This window comes from Mustela putorius, unplaced genomic scaffold (assembly GCF_011764305.1).
Source record: "Mustela putorius furo isolate JIRA1106 unplaced genomic scaffold, ASM1176430v1.1 tig00003834_pilon_pilon_pilon, whole genome shotgun sequence".
Classification (NCBI taxonomy): Eukaryota; Metazoa; Chordata; class Mammalia; order Carnivora; family Mustelidae; genus Mustela; species Mustela putorius.
Window position 1 is genome coordinate 53436795 of NW_025421987.1, and position 20027 is coordinate 53456821.

Below are 20027 nucleotides of genomic sequence, written 5' to 3' on the forward strand. Positions count from 1 at the left end.
TCAACAAGAGAGTAAACAACAAGTGTTGGGGAGGATGTGGAAAGAGGGGAACCCTCTCACACTCTTGGTGGGAATGCAAGTTGGTTGGCCACTTTGGAAAAAGTGTGGAGATTCCTTAAGAAATTAAAAATAGAGCTACTCTATGACCCTGCAATTGCACTACTGGGTATTTACCCCAAAGATACAGATGTAGTGAAAAGAAGGGCTATATGTACCACAGTGTTCATAGCAGCAATGGCCACAATCGCCAAACTGTGGAAAGAGCCAAGATACCCTTCAACAGACGAATGGTAAAGAAGATATAGTCCAGGGGCATCTGGGTGGCTGAGTGGGTTAAACCTCTGCTTTCGGCTCAGGTCATGATCTCAGGATCCTGGAATCAAGCCCTACATCGGGCTCTCTGCTCAGCAGAAAGCCTTCCTCCTCTCTCTCTGCTTAGTTGTGATCTCGCTCTCTCTGTCAAATAAATAAAATCTTAAAAAAGAAGAAGAAGAAGAAGAAGAAGAAGGAGGAGGAGGAGGAGGAGGAGGAGGAGAAGGAGAAGGAGAAGGAGAAGATATGATCCATGTATACAATGGAATATTATGCCTCCATCAGAAAGGATGAATACCAAACTTTTGTATCAACATGGATGGGACTGGAGGAGATTATGCTGAGTGAAATAAGTCAAGCAGAGAGAGTCAATTATCATACGGCTTCACGTAGTTGTGGAGCATAAGGAATAACATGGAGGGCATTAGGAGAAGAAAAGGAAAAGAGAATTGGAGGAAATCAGAAGGGGAGACGAACCATGTGAAACTATGGACTCTTGAGAAACAAGCTAAGGGTTTTGGAGGGGAGGGGCAAGAGGGTTAGGTGAGCGTGGTGGGTATTGAGGAGGGCACACATTGCATGGAGCACTGGGTGGGTGCATAAACAATAAATCTTGGAACATTGAACAAATAAAATTTTTTAAAAAGTGCATTTCTCAAAATACAGCTTTACTATAGTCTGATAGTTTCCAAAAAAACTAATCAACAAAAATCTCTTGCACGTTTGCAAAATACTGGAAAATCAGTAATTTCTCTGAATAGTATTGCTAGCTCACTTTATAGTGAAGGTGCTAAAGAAAGTTTGAGACATATTATGGAATTTTATATAATTCGCGTTCTAGTCAATTGTAGAATCCAGTGAGCCATGCTGTGCTCCTAATGTTAAATGGATGTCCAAATCTTTCTTTGGGCCAAAATAAACCAATTGGTTTAATCTGAAATAGCTGTTTTGTTAAAAACCAGAGTCATTTATAAACAGAATGGTGATTTCTTTATAGCAAAAGAACAAAACCTGTTACTAACCTATGCTCACATGTGATGTTCAACTCCGTGGGCCCAAATGCAATTCTTGAACATAAGCCATGTCAGCATTAAGTGCTGAATACAGGCTAATATATGGACTCTTTTTAACTGGACTATTAAGTCCATTAACATTTAATGAAACAATTTTAACTTTATCCACAAAAACACTCACAATGCCTTTCCATCAACTCCCTAAAGGCAAAACAACATAAATTTAAAAGAAAAATAACCATGAAGCTTTGCTAAGTGCAGATGGTTTCCATAGGACAGGTTAAGTCCTGAATTTCTGTCTCAATGCAGTCCACATTTGATTTTTAGTACAAAGATAAACTCAAACTGGCAATTACCCTTTGTTAACCCTACCAAATAATCTCAGCATGAAAACACTGGCATTTTTCTCACTACAATGTATGGAGAATTAACTAAAGTAATTTCACCAAGAGGCTTAGTAATCCATTGCAAATTTATGCAATGAAACATTATCTTTAAAAATATCGATGTTAATGATTTTCCATTTACAGCAGGCTCAAAATAAAACTATATTCACTTTGGCTTGAATGATGAGGATCTGGAAATCAAGGTCCTTTATAGAGATCCACTGTCCCATTGACACAAAGATAAACATGGGACACAGGGAACTCAAATTGTTCAGTCGGTTGTGCTTTTTTCCATTACCTTTGACACATCTATGCTAGTTTAAACTTATAGTTTGTTCTGAACCCAAATCGGGATATTTGTTTTTAACATGGATTTTTTTTTTTTAGATTTTATTTATTTATTTGACAGAGAGATAGAGAGCACAAGTAGGCAGAGCAGCAGGCAGAAGGAGAGGGAGAAGCAGGCTCTCCGCTGAGCAGGGAGCCCTATGTGGGACTCGATCCTGTAACCCTGGGATCATGACCTGAGCCAAAAGCAGCTGCTTAACTGACTGAGCTGCCCAGGTGGCCCCAAGTCTGGATATTTTTATATGTATGTTACTCCCCCCGCCCACACTGCCAAGGCCTATATTGAAACTTCTAAAGTAGAGAGAAGTGAAATTGGTTCCCTTATTAAGCTTTTCAAAAAACTCATTAACATATTCATCTTCATGTTTCTTAGTGTGAAGCTCCTATCTGGACAGTTCTGTAGATTTAACAATTCTCCATCCATTCTTCCAAATCTGACCCCTTTGAAAACAGCTCTCCCTCAGTTAATAAAATAAGAAAAACTACAAGCATCCATGACTCAGAGTCATGTTTTTGGCAAACTTATTTAATAATCTAATGATTTAAAAGTAAATCATATTTTTTTCAAACACCTGTCTTGAAAGACCTCCCGTAGCCGCTTCGGGGATTTGAATACCTTTGAGAAGCCTGAACATCTAAAGGAGTTAGTGGGACTGATGCAGTTGAGGCACTGAACATTTGACATGGCAGTTGTAGGACTTGTAAATGTACCACAGTAGGAAGCTGCTTTCCATGGACTTCAAAGCAAACGGCAGTTAATTATCTAGCTTTCCGGAGCAGTGTGGACTTAGCGTGACAGCTGTTAGGCGAGGACACATGGGCATCTCCACAACTGAACATCAGCTCATGTCATTGTCTGGCTTGGATCTCATTGGAAAGAAATGCTTAAGGTCTCAGCTTGGTTCGATTCAAATTAGTCTACGAGTTTTCCCAGATGGTTTCTCAACACAAGCTTATTTCTCACCCCAGAGCCTGTGCTTCGCCATCACCTCAGATCTGCCGTCGACATGCTGTTTGCATATGCTCAAGCTCCATTTTTAATGCCATGCATGGGACATATCCATTTGAACTTTCTCCTCCCTGTTATTATTGTGAATTCAACCTGGAGGTCTTATACCTTCGGTGAGAAAAGGAATGCTTCTGCCTTTTAATCTCTCTCTTTTTCTCCCTCTCTCTCTATCCCTCCCCATCCCTCTCATCCATTCTCCTCTTTTTTTCACCGACAAAGGTTGACGGTTTCTACCTGGTGCCTAACAGGTGGGATGTCTTGGGGTCTTCTTCCTGGTTGGCCAAATGTAGTGGGTCTAGCCGCTACTTGACCTGCATGACTCCTAGCAGAGCCTGGCTTGTTCAGTTTCCTAGAGCATCAGCTTCTCTCTATGACCTGATCAGCCTTCAGATCAGCCTTGACAAATGCCCAGAAAAACTAGGCTCATTCTTGGCCTCTCCTAACACCACTTCTCAGTCGAGGATTGTGGTCACAACTGTGCCCTTTGCTACATTGTAGAAGCATTTTTAGATCCGGATCTCATCCTTCTTCAACAATGTCAGGTCGTGCATAAACACAAGGATGTACCTTCAAGGAAAGATAGCAAAAAGAAAGTAAAGAACATATTCCTTTGATTAGACCTGCCAGAGATAGGGAAGAATAAAATGTGAAGGGCGAAAAGTGAGGGACAGAGTTATTGGGATCAGAAGCTAATCAGGAAAGAGTTGAGAAAAGGAAAACTTTTCAAAAACAGGGGGGAAAAAATCAAGTTCTGAACTGACCTAAACTAACTTCATCCCTTTGAGAAAAATGTCTGCCTTTAAGTACTCTAAGTTAGTGAGGTCTTGCTGTTAAACTTGAAAAGTAAAAAAATAACACTTGGAAAAAACCCTCAGCAATTGCTGACCTCTCATTACCATTCACTTCAATCAGCCCCATGCTGTTTCTTGACATGTCCAAAGACCCAAATGAGGCCTTGCTGATTTCGAGCAGTTGGTAACTATGTGCAATATATGCAGAATCATTTTCTGGGGACTCCAAAGACCTAGGACTCTGCTAGTCCCTCCACCTCCAGGAAACAAATACCAAATGCTTTCATCTTTCCAGTATGCAAAATGTTTTCAAGCTGCCTATAAAACGTGTGCTGTGAGTGATTTGACAAAAATATTCTACAAATTTATTAATTATCTTTAAACATGTTTCTTTGCAGTTTTCAGTTCATCTTATATTAAGTGCTGAGTAGAACCTGGCTTTATTTCTTACAGTAAAATTACACAAGATGTATAAATCTTTAATGTTCTTGGTTTCCTTTAGTGACTTTGATTTCTTCTAAAAAGTGTCTGAGTACGTCTGAAATGCATGCTAGATAAATTCCCAAGATGCCAGGCTGCTGGCCAAAGTACTCAAAGGTGATGGGCTACAGCTGCTTCCTCCTTCCTAAAGAAAATGGTGCAAAGATGCAGGTCACTGGAGAGTTGACAATTGTTTGATTGCTGAGCGTTCAGGCCTTGACTTCTAGGAAGATGCTGAGTAGACCATGTGAAAGCAAAGTGCTTAATGAATAGTTAACCAAACCTAGGTTTTCTAGTCTAAATAAGGCAGTATGTGACTAGTGAATCATAAAAGCTGAGAATGGGAATGTACTTTAAAAATCACATGGTCCTAGGATGGTAGGTGGCTCAGTTGGTTAGGCGTTTGACTCTGGATTTCCACTCAGGTCATGATTCCAGGGTCCTGGGATCGAGCTCCACATTGGGCTCTACGCTTAGCAGGGAGTCTGCTTGAGGATTCTTTCTTCCCTCAGTTCTCTCCCCCTGCTTATGCTTGCTCATGTGTGTGCTCCCTCTCTCTTTCTAAAATAAATAGATAAATCTTTTTTTTTTTTTTTTAAATCACATGGCCCAGAGATCTAATCCAAGAATACCTGCTGTATAATCCTACCAAGTGACCGTATGTTTGAACACCTCTGGAGCAGATAATCTACTCTGTGTTAAAATAGTTTATATATGTACACACAGTTGTAATTCACACAAGACAAATGGATAATCTCCATAATACATTAGGAGATACTACACTTCACTAAGAAAAAGATCAATAGTCCAATTAAAAAAAAAAAGGCAAAGGATATAGAAAGAAAAGGAAATGATTATAAATTTTAAAAACGGACAATTGCAGGGTGCCTGGGTGGCTCAGATGGTTAAGCATCTGCCTTTGGCTCAGGTCATGGTCCCAGGGTCCTGGGATCAAGCCCTCTCCTACTCTTCCCCCTGCTTGTGCTCTCTCATTCTTTCTGTCAAATAAATAAATAAAATTGCTTAAAAATTTTTTAAAAATTAAAAATGTTCTAAAAAGAGACAGTTGGTTAAGTTTCTCTTTCAGCTCAAGTTGTGATCTTAGGGTCCTGGGATCAAGCCCCACTTGGGGCTCCCTACTTAGCAGGGAGTCTGTTTCTCCCTCTCCCTCTGTCCCTCTCACCCCCCACTCATGCTAATGCTCTCACTCTCTCAAATAAATAAATAAATAATATCTTTAAAATTTTTTTTTAAATTAAATAATAAAAAATAAAGGGGCACCTGGGTGGCTCAGTGGGTGAAAGCCTCTGCTTTCGGCTCAGGTCATGATCCCAGGGTCCTGGGATCGAGCCCCTCGTCGGGCTCTCTGCTCAGCGGGGAGCCTGCTTCCTCCTCTCTCTCTCTCTGCCTGCCTCTCTGTCTACTTGTGATCTCTGTCAAATAAATAAATAAAATCTTTTAAATAAATAAATAAAAATAAAAAGAGAAGATATGCTCAACTTCACTTATAGCAAGAGAAACACATACCAAAACCACACTGAAACACAACTTTTCACATATTTCTATATTCCTGATATGAGTATAAATTTGTACAATCTATATAGAGTAAAACAGTAATTAAAGCCATAGATGCATATACATGCTTTTACTCACTGTTTCAACTTTTAGGAATTTTTAAACATGCAAAATGGTCTACTTATAAAGGTAGCCACTTCAGCATTATTAGTGCTAACAAAAGATGTGGAAATAACCTGATTCACATCAACAAAGATCCAGTTAAATGGCATATGCATGCAATGGAGTACTATGCAGCTATAGGTAATAATAATGGTAATAAGGCAGCTCTTAATGTTCAAAAGAGAAAGTTCTCCAGACTTTATTATTTAAAAAATAAAAAATCAAGGTACCCTCAGGAAAAGAGAACTTCCTCAACTTGATAATAAACCACTATAAAAACAACAACAACCACCTAACATTATACTTATTGGTGAGAAACTTGAAGCTTTCCCACTAAAATCAGGAAGACAAAGATGTCCCCTCTTACCACTGCTTTTCAACATTGCACTGGAAATCCTAGCTAATGCAATAAGATAATAAAAGGAAATAAGAGGTATACAGATTGGGAAAAAGAAATAAAACTATCTTTGTTCATAGATGATGATATGATGATCTAAATAGAAAATCTGAAACAATTGGAACTAATAAGCAATTATAACAAAGCTGCAGGGTACAAGGTTAATATACAAAAGTTGATCACATTCCTATATACCATCAATTAACAAGCGGAATTTGCTTAAAACACATCGCTATTTACTTCTGTAACCCCCAAAATGAAATAAATCTAAAAAAGATGTGCAAGATTTACATGAGGCTAACTACAAAATTCTGGTGAAAGATTATCAGAGGAGAACTAAATAAATGGAGAGATATTCCATGTTCACGGCTAAGAAAAATCAGTATTGTCAAGATGTCAATTTTCCCAACCCGATCTATAGATTCAACACGATCCCAGTCAAAATCCCAGAAAGTTATTTTGTGGATGTTGGCAAACTGGTTATAAAATTTATATCGAAAGGCAAAAGATCCAGATAAGAAACTCAAGATTAAAGAAGAACAAAGTTGGGGCTCCTGGGTGGCTCAGTGGGTTAAAACCTCTGCCTTCGGCTCAGGTCATGATCCCAGGGTCCTGGGATCGAGCCCCACATCGGGCTCTCTGCTCAGCCGGGAGCCTGCTTCCTCCTCTCTCTCTGCTTGCCTCTCTCTGCCTGCCTCTCTGCCTGCTTGTGATCTCTATCTGTCAAATACATAAATAAAAAATCTTAAAAAAAAAAAAAAGAACAAAGTTGAAGAAGTGATACTACCCGACTTCAAGACTTACTATTAAGTTATAATAATCAAGACAGTGTGATATTGCAAAAGAATAGATTAATACATCATGGAATAGAAAATCCAGAAATAGACCCACATAAATATAATCAATTTATCTTTGACAAAGGGATAAAGGCCCTACAATAGAAAAAATTCATCTTTGCTACAAGTGCCAGATCAACTGGACATTCACATGCAAAATAATTATTCTAGACCCAGACTTCACACTTTTTCTCAAACATTAACTCCAAATGGATCATGGATCTAAATGTAAAACACCAAACCATGAAACTCCTAGAAGGTAACACAGGAGAAAATACGGATGACCTCGGTTTGGTAACAACTTTTTAAATGGAACAACAAAACACAGTTTGTGAAAGAAAGAATTGATAAGCTGGATTTCATTAAAATTAAAAATTTCTGATCTGTGAAAGACACTGTCAAGAGAATGAAAAGATAAGCCACAGACTGGAAGAAAGTATTTGGGCAAGCATGTTTGATAAAGGACTGTTATCCAAAGTATACAAAGAACTCCTGAAAGTAAACAATAGGAAAACAAACAATCCAATTAATAAAAAGGACAAAGGCCTTAACAGATCCCTCACCAAAGAAGATAGACAGATGGCAAATAATCATATGGAAAGATGTTCCACCTCATGAGTGACCAGGGAAATGCAAATTAAAACAATAAGAAGATACCATTACACATCTCTTAGAATGGCCAAAATTTAGAACCCTGACACCAGCAAATGCTGTGAGCATGTCAACGACATTTGTAGCAGAGATGCAAAATGGTACATACACTTTGGAAGACAGTTTGGCAATTTCTACAAAACTAAACATATTCTTATCATATGACCCAGCAGTTACACTCTTTGACATTTACCCAACAGAACCAAAAACTATGTCCACACAAAAACTGGCCTATGGATGTTTACAGCAGCTTTTTTCATCATTGCCAAAACTTGGGAGCAGCCAAGACGTCCTTCAGGAGATGAATGGACAAATAATCTGTGGTACACAATGGAATTTTATTCAGCACTAAAAGAACATGAGCTATCCAGCCATAAAATGACATGAAGGAAACTTAAAAGCACATTACTAAGTGAAAGCAGCCAATCTGAAAGATCAGTGGTTGCCCAGGTTTGGAGGAAAGAGGGATGAATTGGCAGACATGGAGGAACTTCAGAGCACTGAAACTGTTCTGTACAATATTGCCATGCTGGATACTTGTCCTTACACATATGTCCAAACCCATAGAATGTACAACACACCAACACCACACCCTAATGTAAACAGTGGCCTTCTGATGATAACAATGTGTCACTGTAGGTTCCCTGATGGTAACAAATGTGGTACTGTGGGGCACCTGGGTGGCTCAGTGGGTTAAGCCGCTGCCTTCGGCTCAGGTCATGATCTCAGGGTCCTGGGATCGAGTCCCGCATCGGGCTCTCTGCTCAGCAGGGCGCCTGCTTCTCTCTCTCTGACTGCCTCTCCATCTACTTGTGATCTCTCTCTGTCAAATAAATAAATAAAATCTTAAAAAAAAAAAAAAAAACAAATGTGGTACTGTGATGTGGAATGTTGGTAGGGGGAGGCTGTAGGTGTGTGAGGACAGGGGGTATATGGGAACTCTGTACTTTCTGTTCAATTTTGCTATGACCCTAAAACCACTCTAAAAAATAAAGTTTGCTAATTAAAAAAAAGGGGGGGATACCATATAACAAGATGTATAGGATGTTCCCCTTACATAAAATTGGGGAAGGAGCTACCTATATATTCATTTTTCTTATGCATGAAATTGTTACCTGTGGAGAGTAGGACAGGAGTTGCAGAAAGACTTTTCACCATAGAGCTTTTTATACTTATTTTTGAACCATTAAATACTTACTTATTCAAAATATTAAATAAAATAATTTAAAATATATGAAAATGGTCTATTCTATCCCTTTCAGTTGAAAAAAAAATAGTATTGAAATACTGCCTCGACCAGTTAACTCTTTTTATCTTTCTTTTAAAACTGAGACCATCACACAATGGCCTATTTATCCTAACCCTAAAAATTTGAACCCAATTTTCAGTCTTCTTGAAACCAATAAAAGTATAAAGAAAACCTTAAGAAATCTCCAAAAGAGAAAAATCAAATCTTAAAAGAATGTGGATTCCGATATGAACCTCCACCATTTTTTCTCTTATCTAAACTTTACCTTAAACATCAGCCCATCAGTCTTGATTATTTATCTACTGTTTAAGGTCTTCACTGTTAAGCCTCCAGTCTTTAAGGCTCCACAGGCAGGAATATATTGTGTTTTGTTGTGCCGTGCTGGAAATGCCCAGCTGTCCTCGCCAGCTGAGCATATTCTTTGGAACTGCTAGTTGCAGGGCTTCTGGACCTTTAAGGAATTTTTCTTTTCACCTCAAAAAAAAAAAAAAAAATCCAGACACCTATTCTGGACAAATGCTGTTTCTTTCAGAACTGATTCGTGGGGTTCCTGGGTGCTCAGTCGGTTAAACGTCTGCCTTGGGCTCAGGTCCTGATCCCAGGGTCTGAGGATGGAGTCCTGGGTCAGTCTCCTTGCTCAGTGTGGTGTCTGCCCCTCCCACTGCTTGTGTGCTCTCTCTCTCTCTCTAACAAATAAATAAATAAATACAATCTTTAAAAAAAAAAAGAACCAATGTGTCCAGGAGATCTGTCAAATTCCTGTAGCCAATATGTTTGATACAAACTATTCTTCTGCTTGTCCCTCAGGTAGTCAGTACCTTTCCTACAGATATGCCTTTATGAGAGTCACATACGGTACTCACAGACTTTCTTGAATTTGATTCTAGGAGGTGGCAGGGCAGCGCCACCTCTCCTTCCTTTGGGAGAACCCACTTGCCTCCAGAAAGGGTTGCCCTCAGCTGACACAAGCAGAACCTGCCAAAGAGCTCACATGCTGATTTTCTGATAGGCCCAGCAAGGTTAGATGCTATTACCGCTCTTAAGCTTTTGGCCAGGCCAGAAGCTGGGTGCGTCCCAATGATGTACCATGACCAAACATTTTGGGCTATAGCACCCTCTCTGGCGTAGAATGATGGAGTATCAAATTCTGGCAACAGCTTTCAGCTCTGTAGTATTCAAGGAAGATCCTGGGCTGCTGGAGGGGTTTTCCTGATGCAAACTGACAGTGAGAAATTTTCAGCTCAAGGTCAGTCAGTCCACGCTGCACAAGTTTGGCTTACCCACCAGCCCTTGAGCTATTGATTGCAAATGTTTCTGAAATATTGAGGTTAGCGGACAATCATTCCTAAATACTTGCCAATGAAATTTAATGTGGTGGATACTTTAGTACATTTATTTAAAAAAAAAAAAAGATTTTATTTATTTACTTGACAGAGATCAGTAGTAGAAAGAGAGGCAGGCAGAGAGAGAAGAGGGGAAGCAGGTCCCTGCCGAGCAGACAGCCCAATGTGGGCTCAATCCCAGGACCCCAGGATCTGAGCCGAAGGCAGAGGCTTTAACTCACTCAGCCACCCAGGTGCCCCGCTTTAGTACATTTTTAAAGTTGTATAAATCCAGATAAAAAATGGAATCCAGATAAAAAAATAAATCCAGATAAAAAATGATCTCAATCATCTGACCAAAAAAACTGAAATACTTTGGGAACCAAAGATTTATCTAGTTATAACACAGCCCACCCCAACTCCCCCCCCCAAAAAAAACAAAATGAAAATAAAGAACTTCAAAGTTCATCAGAAGCAAAATTGGAAGCAGCCAGGAGCAATATGTTTAAGAGCTATGTAACACAAAACAGAAGTGGGAAGTATTTTAAAGCTTGAGGGCTGTATTGATTTGTTTGGAATAATAAAAAGTCTCTCGTTCTCGCCTTATGTTAAAAAAAAAAAAAGCTTAAGGGCCGCCTAGGTGGTTTAGTAAGTTAAGTATCTGCCTTGGCTCAGGGTCCAGGAATCCAGCCCCCCCCCCAACCCCCCCAGCCCCCCCCCCCCCCTTGCTCAGCAGGGAGCCTGTTTCTCCCTCTCCTCCCCTCTCCTGCTCTTTCTTGCTATCTTTGTCACTCTCTCTCTGTGTCTCTCTCTCTCTCTGAAATAAATAACCAAAATCTTTAAATAATAAAATAAAATAAATACTTTAAATACTTATTTGGAAAAAACTCTTAAATATCCCTTGAAATTTTTAATTACAAGACGGAGTAAATTTCAGTTTCTACATAAACCCCTCTTTAATGTATAAATGACCACAAAAGCACTAGGTATTCATGGTTCTAAGAATTATATGTTACTATAATTGCTCTGTGGGCAAAATAGGCATACGTCAATGAATGGATCTTCTGAAAGCATGTTGCTTATCTTAATAAAGTTTGGGTTGTTGTTTTTTTTAAGATTTTATTTATTTGACAGAGATCACAAGTAGGCAGAGAGGCGCACAGAGAGAGAGAGGAAGGGAAGCAGGCTCCCCGCTGAGCAGAAAGCCCAATGTAGGGCTCCATCCCAGGTCCCTAAGATCACGACCTGAGCCGAAGATAGAGGCTTATAATCCGCTGAGCCACCCAGGCACCCCTGGTTATTTTTTTTAAAAAAGAAGTTTGTTTTGGGGGCGCCTGGGTGGCTCAGTGGGTTAAAGCCTCCGCCTTCGGCTCAGGTCATGATCTCAGGGTCCTGGGATCGAGCCCCACATCAGGCTCTCTGCTCCGTGGGAAGCCTGCTTCCCTCTCTCCCTCTGTCTGCCTCTGCCTACTCTCTGTCAAATAAATAAATAAAATCTTTTTTTAAAAAAAAGAAGTTTGTTTTCAAATATCTTCAGTAATCATGTCAAGCAAAGCTGTACCCACAAACTGTATTCATGTATGACAAAAATACCTCCAGACACGGAATCTATTTACTGGCTCATGAAAGGCATATTCACACATCGAAAGTAAACAGTTTCCTAACCTCTGTGTCTCATCATTTTGTGTGCAAAATGGAGGTAATAATATCTCCTGCACAGGGCTGTCGAAAAGATTAAATGAGATTATGTATGTGGTACCTATTCCTTACTGTGCCTCATAAAATTAGCTCTTCAAATAAATGTCTCTTCTTAACCAGAATTTATTTTTTCTCTCTAATTATAGGTGAAATATATTTTCCTCTATAAAAGGAATTTCAGATATTTTAGGAGTTTAGGACACTCAGAGAAGTCATTGAGCCTTTGTTCCGATGACCCCTCCCCAGAATGAGAGTAAGCGATAGGATCTATTCTAGAAGCTGCTTAGGAATTACTAAGAGTGAAGTGACATATGTCCTTTGACAGCAGCTTTTTTGGGACCTTGGAACCTTCTTGGCTCTTTTTCACTTGAACTCTGACTCCTTCTTTGCCTGCTGTGGGCTAGAACCTCTCTCAGGCTGCTTCCAACATTCATCTATCTCCTACTTTCTACCCCCTTTTTTTTCTTCTTAGAGATTCTTCTTCAAAAATCCAATACCTCATTGACTCCTCCATCTCCTCCGTGTCAAAAGGAGAAGCAGATGTGGATTGCCAGAACTGGCAATGAGTGTCTCTGAGGTCTCAAATTCTGAAGAATGCTCTGATTCCCACTCAAATTCCAGGAAGGCAGCACAGTTCAAGAAGCTCCGGACATTAAAAAAAAAAAAAAAAAAAAAAAAAAAAAAAAAAAAAAAAAAAAACAACTCCAGACATGTAGTCAAATGACCTTGAGCAATTTTCTTACCTCTCTGAGTTTCAGTTATATCATCTATAATACAGGAAAAGTAATTCTGCATGAACCAAAGAAGGCCATTTTCACCCAGTGGAAAAGAAAAAAAAAAAAACTACAACAAAAACCTTTTTTGTTTCCAAACATTGTGTTCAACAGACATCCCTCAACTTCACACTCCCTTTGGAGATTCAGGGCTGGGATCGAGCTCAGAGATGTGATGATCCTGAGGGACTGGCTGTAGTTCAGTAATGTAAGAGGGCTCAGGGCTGGGCAGCCTTTAGTTTTGTTGTTGTTGTTGTTTAAGCTGAAAGTTGAATGCTTTTTAGAAAAAAGAATAAAACTATTTCTTGAGTCACAATGTCCTTATAAAAATATCATGTAGGTGATCTGATAGGCTAGATGACCTGATAGGCTGTTTTGAAGATCAAATGATATAATCCACAAGAGAGTATTTTCTATAATATATATCGTGTCCTAGATGTTTGGTGACAGTGATGTTCTTCAGGTAAAAGCCTGCAGTCCACAGATCACTAAGACTCTGAATCATAATGACTCTTGGGATCATCTTTTCTAATCCTCCTCAAATGAGACCCTAAGCATACACATGCCAGACAGTTAGAAGCAGATGGCATTGGCATGCTAAAGGAGGGTCATTCTCCAGTAACACAAGTGGGGACTTATGTCCCCTTCCTTCTCGGTGTACTATGAATGGACATCACATCATCTCCACAATCAATTTTATATAAAAATGATCACTTCCATTCTTCATGATCTCATCCAGTTTTTACAATGAACTTTGAAAGTCAACTGCCATTCTTACAAACTTACATATACAATACTACACAATCCAGTAATCCTGCTCCTTGTAGGGGTGCCTGGGTGGCTTAGTGGGTTAAAGCCTCTGCTTTTGGCTCAGGTCATGATCCTAGGGTCCTGGGATTGAGACCCGCATTGGGCTCTCTGCTCAGCAGGGAGCCTGCTTCCTCCTCTCTCTGCTTGCCTCTCTGCCTACTTGTGATCTCTGTCTGTCAAGTAAATAAATTAAGAAAAAAAAAATCCTGCTCCTAGCAGTTGAATATTCATGGCAGTTTTATTCATAAAACCCAAAGTAAAAGAAACTCAAATGTCCATCTGCTGGTGAATGAATAAATACATGTTGGTATATGCATGCAAAAGAATTCTACTCAGCAATAAAAAGTAATGAACCATTGATACTCAGCAAATAATAAACCTCAAAAGCCTTATGCTGAAAGAAGCCAGACACAAAGACTGTATACTGTATGATTGCATTTGTATGAAATTCTACAAAAGGCAAATCTATTTGCTCAGAAATCAGAGCTGTGTTGGCCAGGGACCAGGGTAGGGGGATGAGATTAACCACAAAGGCACTAGAGGGAAATCTGGGAGGTGATTGTGTTGATGGTTATACGATAGTATATATTTGTCAAAGCTCATTGAATTATAATCCTTTTTAAAATTTTTTTATTTTATTTTTTTAAAGATTTTATTTTTTTATTTGTCAGAGAGAGTGAGCACAGGCAGACAGAGTGGCAGGCAGAGGCAGATATATATACACACATATATGTGTGTGTGTGTGTGTGTGTGTGTGTGTGTGTATTCCCCCCCCCCCCCCCGCCGAAGAGTTCATGGTTAAAGATGCTGGACAACTGTATTTCTGCTTTTTGACCACCATCATGTTGCTATTGTATTACTGGTAGACTAAATAATAAAAGTAAGATTGAAAGATCAAGCAATTACTTTGTCTTGGACTAATTACAGAAGGTTATTCCCATGTCTGGATCCATAACCCTGAGTCTCTAATCTATGGAATCTTCATTTTACTGAGAAACCACCACAAAACCTCTAGAGTCACCCAAATTGAGCTGAAATTTCATTTTCTGTGCTCTACTCCCACTAGAAACCTCTGATCATTTAATTATTTACTAATTAATTCCACATGCCTCCCCTACTTCCAAAGGATCTCATGCAACTTCATGAATTAGGCAAGCGTAATAATGAGAGTAAGTAATGCAAGTAAATGCAGGGTGCAGAGGCCAAATAACAAGAAGTAGCTGCAGATTTGCCATAAGCTTCTAAGTGGACCAAAAAAGGGGGAAGTATGTATAAATTTCAAAATGCCTATAAAATAAAGAAAAAACAAAGTATTAAGGAGAGGCAACATTCTTTCTGATTCTAAGACTAGGGTGAAAATTTTCCCATGGATCCTCTGAAAGAAGAACTTGTGTGACACAGCAAACATCATCAACAGCACATCGGAAAAGCCGAAGTGAGTTTTCTGTGGCATCCTTAGATCCACAGAGAGAGCCGAGAACATAATGCCGCTCTATGCAGGGAAACACAGCGGCTGTAGGGAAAAGGCTGGAGGGGACTGACTCTTGACTGCACACATCTCCTTTCACAGCTTTTGAATAGTACACAACCTGCACGCATAACCAAACCCTGGTTATTGCGCAGACTGGGGAAGCACCTCCACAAATTACTAGTTGTATAATGTTGGGTGAGCTCTGTGTCTCCAATCGACATTGGGGATTAGAGACTATCTACCTCATTTGATTGTTAAAGGTTAAATGATTAATTTTAAGGTTAAATGATTTAATATGTACAAGCCTAGCATCAGGTGAGTGATAGCTATTACTAATGATAATGCCAAAGTGGAGTTTGTAAAGGTTTTCTTGTGATGGAGCAAAACAATGTTGTTCCTTGTATAAAAGTTGATGATAATCTCATTTTAGTCCAGAATATAAATTTAGAGTATCTACTAGATATGAAAACCAGATATGTTGGTGGGAATGCAAACTGGCACAGCCACTCTAGAAAACAGTATGGAATTTCCTCAGAAGGTTAAAAATAGAGCTACCCTCTGACCCAGCAGTTGCACTACTAGGTATTTATCCAAAGGATACAAACGTAATGACTCAAAGGAGCACATGTGCCCCAATGTTTATAGCAGCAATGTCCACAATTGCCAAAATATGGAAAGAGCCCAGATGTCCACTGACAGATTAATGGATAAAGAAAATGTGGTGTGTGTGTGTGTATATATATATATATATGAATATTATGCAGCCATCAAAAATGAAATCTTGCCACTTGCAATGATGTGGATGGAACTAGAGGGTCTTAGGCTAAGTGACATAAATCAGTCAGAGAAAGACTAATGCCATATGATTTCACTCATATGTGGAATTTAAGAAACAAAACAGATGAACATAGAGGAAGGGAAGGAAAAATTTAAAAAGAGGAAAACAGAAAAGAAGGCAAACCACAAGAGACTCTTAACTATAGGGAACAAACTGAGGGTTGCTGAAAGGGAGGGGGTTGGGGGGAGGGGTACCTGGGGGATGGGCATTAAGGAGGGCATGTGATGTGATGAGCACTGGGAGTTGTATGCAACCGATGAAATCACTGAATTCTACCTCTGAAACTTATATGCAATATATGTTAATTAAATTGAATTTAAATACAATTTTTAAAAAATAATTAAAGATGAAAATTACTGGGATAAAAAAGAAAATCAGGTGTCATGACTGTGGGGTTTATGCAGTTAACAGACCTAGTTTGTTTGAATTTTGTTATGTGCTTTAAAAGGCAATGTACTACTAGGCATTGTTGAAAGAAATTAAGGAAAATCTAAGTAAATGAGAAGACATCTCATGTTCATGGATCAGAAGTTTTAAGTTTTTAAGTTGTCAGTTCTCCTCAAATTGACCTAAAAATTAAGTGCAATCTCTATAAAAATCCCGTCTTCCCTTATTGGAGAAATTAAAAAAGCTGAACCTAAAATTCATATGGAAATACACGGAATCCAGAACAACCAGAATAATCTTGAAAAAAGAACAAAAATGAAGGACTCACTCTTCTCAATTCCAAACTTACTACAAAGCTGCAGAAATCAAGGCAATGTAGAATTAGCATTAGGATAGACACATAGATCAATGGAATAGAATGAGTTCAGAACTAGAATTGTCACACTGATGGTCAACTGATTTTCAACAAAGGGGCCAAGACCATTCAATGGAGAAACAATGGACTTTTCAATAAACAGTGCTGGGACAATTCAATATCCACATGCACAAGAAAGAACCTGGACTTCCACTGCACACGATGCACAAAAATTAACACAAAATGGATTATAGACCTAAATTTAAGAGCTAAAGCTATAAATCTCATAGAAGAAAACAAAAGGGCAAATCTTCATGACTGCAGGTTAGACAATGGTTTCCTAGACATAATACTAAAAGCACAAGCAAAAAAGAAAAAAATAAATTGGACTGTGTAAAATTTAAAACTTTTATGCTAAAATACTACTATCAAGAAAGTGAAAAGTCAACAAACAGAATAAGAGGATATATTACACATTATTTACATATGTATATTATATATATATATATATATATATATATATATATATATGACTCAGGGGTGCTTGCATGGCTCAGTTGTTTAAGTGTCTGCCTTAGGTTTAGGTCATGATCCTAAGGTCCTGGGATTGATCCCCACCTTGGGCTCCTTGCTCAGTGGGGAGTCTGCTTCTTCCTCTCCCTCTGCCCTTCCCTCTGCTCATGCTCTCTCTCTCTCTCTCAAATAAATAAAATCTTTAAAAATTTTTAAAAAATAAATAAAAATCATACATTATACAATATATATCTGATAAGGGCTTGTATCCAGAATACATAAAGAAACCTTATAACTCAATAACAAAAAATAGACTCAATTTAAAAATGGGTAAAGTCATTTCTCTAAAGAAGATATGCAAATGGACAATAAGCACATGAAAAAATGCTCAACATCACAAGCCATTAGGGAAATGCAAATCAAATCCACAATGAAATGCTACTCCAAACCCATTAGGATAGCTATAATAAAAGACAACAACATTGGTTAAGAAATTCTCATACTAATCAGAATGCAAAATGATGCAGACACTTTGGAAAGCAGTTTGGCCATCTTAAAATGTTAAACATACATTTAGCATAGGACCCAGCAATTCTACAGTTGGTATAGATCCGGGAGGAGACAAATATGTATTTTTAAAAATATACGTAAGTGTCAAGCAAAAACTTGGATACAAATAAATGTTCTTAGCAGCATTATTTGCTGTATCTAGAAAGTAGAAACTACCCAAATGTTCACCAACATGTTTATTCATGAATGGTAACTAAAACATCATATATCCACATAACGAAATATTATTTGCCAATAAAAAGGAATGAAACACTGATACATGCCCTTACATGAAAGAACTATGAAAACACTAAGGTAGTAAATGAAAGAAGCCAGTACAAAAGACCACATATAGGCAAATCTTTCTAGACAAATCTATAGAGACAGAATTATTAGTAGGTGCTGAGGGCTGAGGGAGAGCGAGAATGAGGAGTGATTGCTTATGGGTATAGTTTTCTTTTGGGGTGATGAAATGTTCTAAAGTTAGATCGTGATGATATTTGCACAATCCTGTGAATACACTCAAAACCCTCTAATTGGATACTTTAAATGGCTGAATTCTGTGGTATGTGAATTATATCTTTTTTTAAAGATTTTATTTATTTATTTGTCAGAGAGACTGAGAGAACAAGAGAGCACAAGTCAGGGGGAGCAGCAGGCAGAGGGAGAAGCAGGTTCCTCACTGAGCAAGGGACTTGGTGCAGGACTTGATCCCAGGACCCTGGGATCATGACCTGAGCGGAAGGTAGGCGTTTAACTGACTGAGCCACCAAGGTGTCTCTGAATTATATCTTAATAAAGTTGTTGGGTCTTTTTTTCTTTTTAAGGCATTAAAAAAATACCCTAGTCAACAGGCCCTTGCAACTTGTGGAGTTTGAGATTCTAGCTTTCAAGTGAAGAATGAACAACTTTGGGCCTCCGAGGATAACATTTCTTGAATAAGCTTTCAGTTGGAGTTAGACGGGGATGTGATCACTGGCAACAATTCCAGGTACAGATTTTGTGTGTTACCAATTAAGGGCAAAATTTTAAGTAGTTAGTTAACTAGTTAGTTCCTGTGTCTGGGCAGATGTGGTATATTGATTTCATGGACCGCCCGTGGGAACTGTTTGTCTTAGGCCAGCAGGTTGCCCTCTAGAGTATATTTCTAGGTCAGTGGCTCCCACCATCAATTAGTGTGTGTTCTCAAGGGAATGCAAACTGATTTCAGCATTATCTTAAACAAAACATAATTAGGAAGGTTAAGTATCCTGCCAAAAAATTACATAATGCATTCCAAAGCCAACTAAAAATGAATTTTGGAACAACTGTGCTAAATATACACATTCAGCATGGGTTTAAATGGTTAATAGTCATGCTAACACTAAGTTTTTAGTACCCATGTAAGTTTTCTTTTTGAACTTATTTAAATCTCTCTTTAAGGATTTAGAAATTCTGCTACACAAGTTTCACTGGGAAAAAAGTTAATAAATTAAATTCTTAGACATCTGCCCCACTACAACATTGTCTGTCTTTCCTCTACGTTTGACTCCTTCTAGCATGTTCAATCACCTTGCTATGCAAAATTGGTCCACAACCTGGACATCACCAGGGAGAGCCACTCCAAACTGTTGAGTCAGAATCTGCATTTTAACAGGATCCCCAGAAAATCTGTGTGCCCGTTTAAGTTTGAGACGCCTTGCTCTCATACCTAACTGAAACTCAATGTAAAACAGCCTCAGGAAAACTGGGTGGTGCTCACTATTAGTAATCTCAATTGAGACATTGTAGCAACCTCAAAATCCCTATTTGATTAAGGTGGTGAAACCTATAAACGTTCTCTTACTGTAAATGTGCATAAAGCACAGGAAAGAACGCTGTGATGACCACTCTTGCTTAAACATCCTGGATGATGGAGCAGAGAGGAGCTTGTTCTTAAGGAAATTTTCCCTCCTGTTCTAGTTGTCCCCAGATCTTCTGCTGGCTTTGCCCTTTTGGATCCAGCATCACGCTTTGTGAAAGCCCAGCCCGGACACTCCGCTGTCAAGCAGCAGGTGGTAAAGAATCATCAAGGGCAGGAGGGTTCCAGAGTGAAAGATGTACACTTCACTATTTCCTATTTTCTATATCAGTATAGAAAGAAGCAATTTAGACCTGGAGCACCACTGTTTTCCCTCACCCAG

At 38.8% G+C, this 20027-nt stretch overlaps 1 long non-coding RNA gene across 1 annotated transcript; it reads left to right on the forward strand.

The window, feature by feature from the left end:
• The first annotated feature begins 18694 nt into the window (after window positions 1–18694).
• Window positions 18695–20027, forward strand: LOC101693940. Its single transcript, XR_199665.3, has 3 exons — window positions 18695–18856; window positions 19807–19898; window positions 19977–20027. It is a non-coding gene; the product is annotated as an uncharacterized LOC101693940 (long non-coding RNA).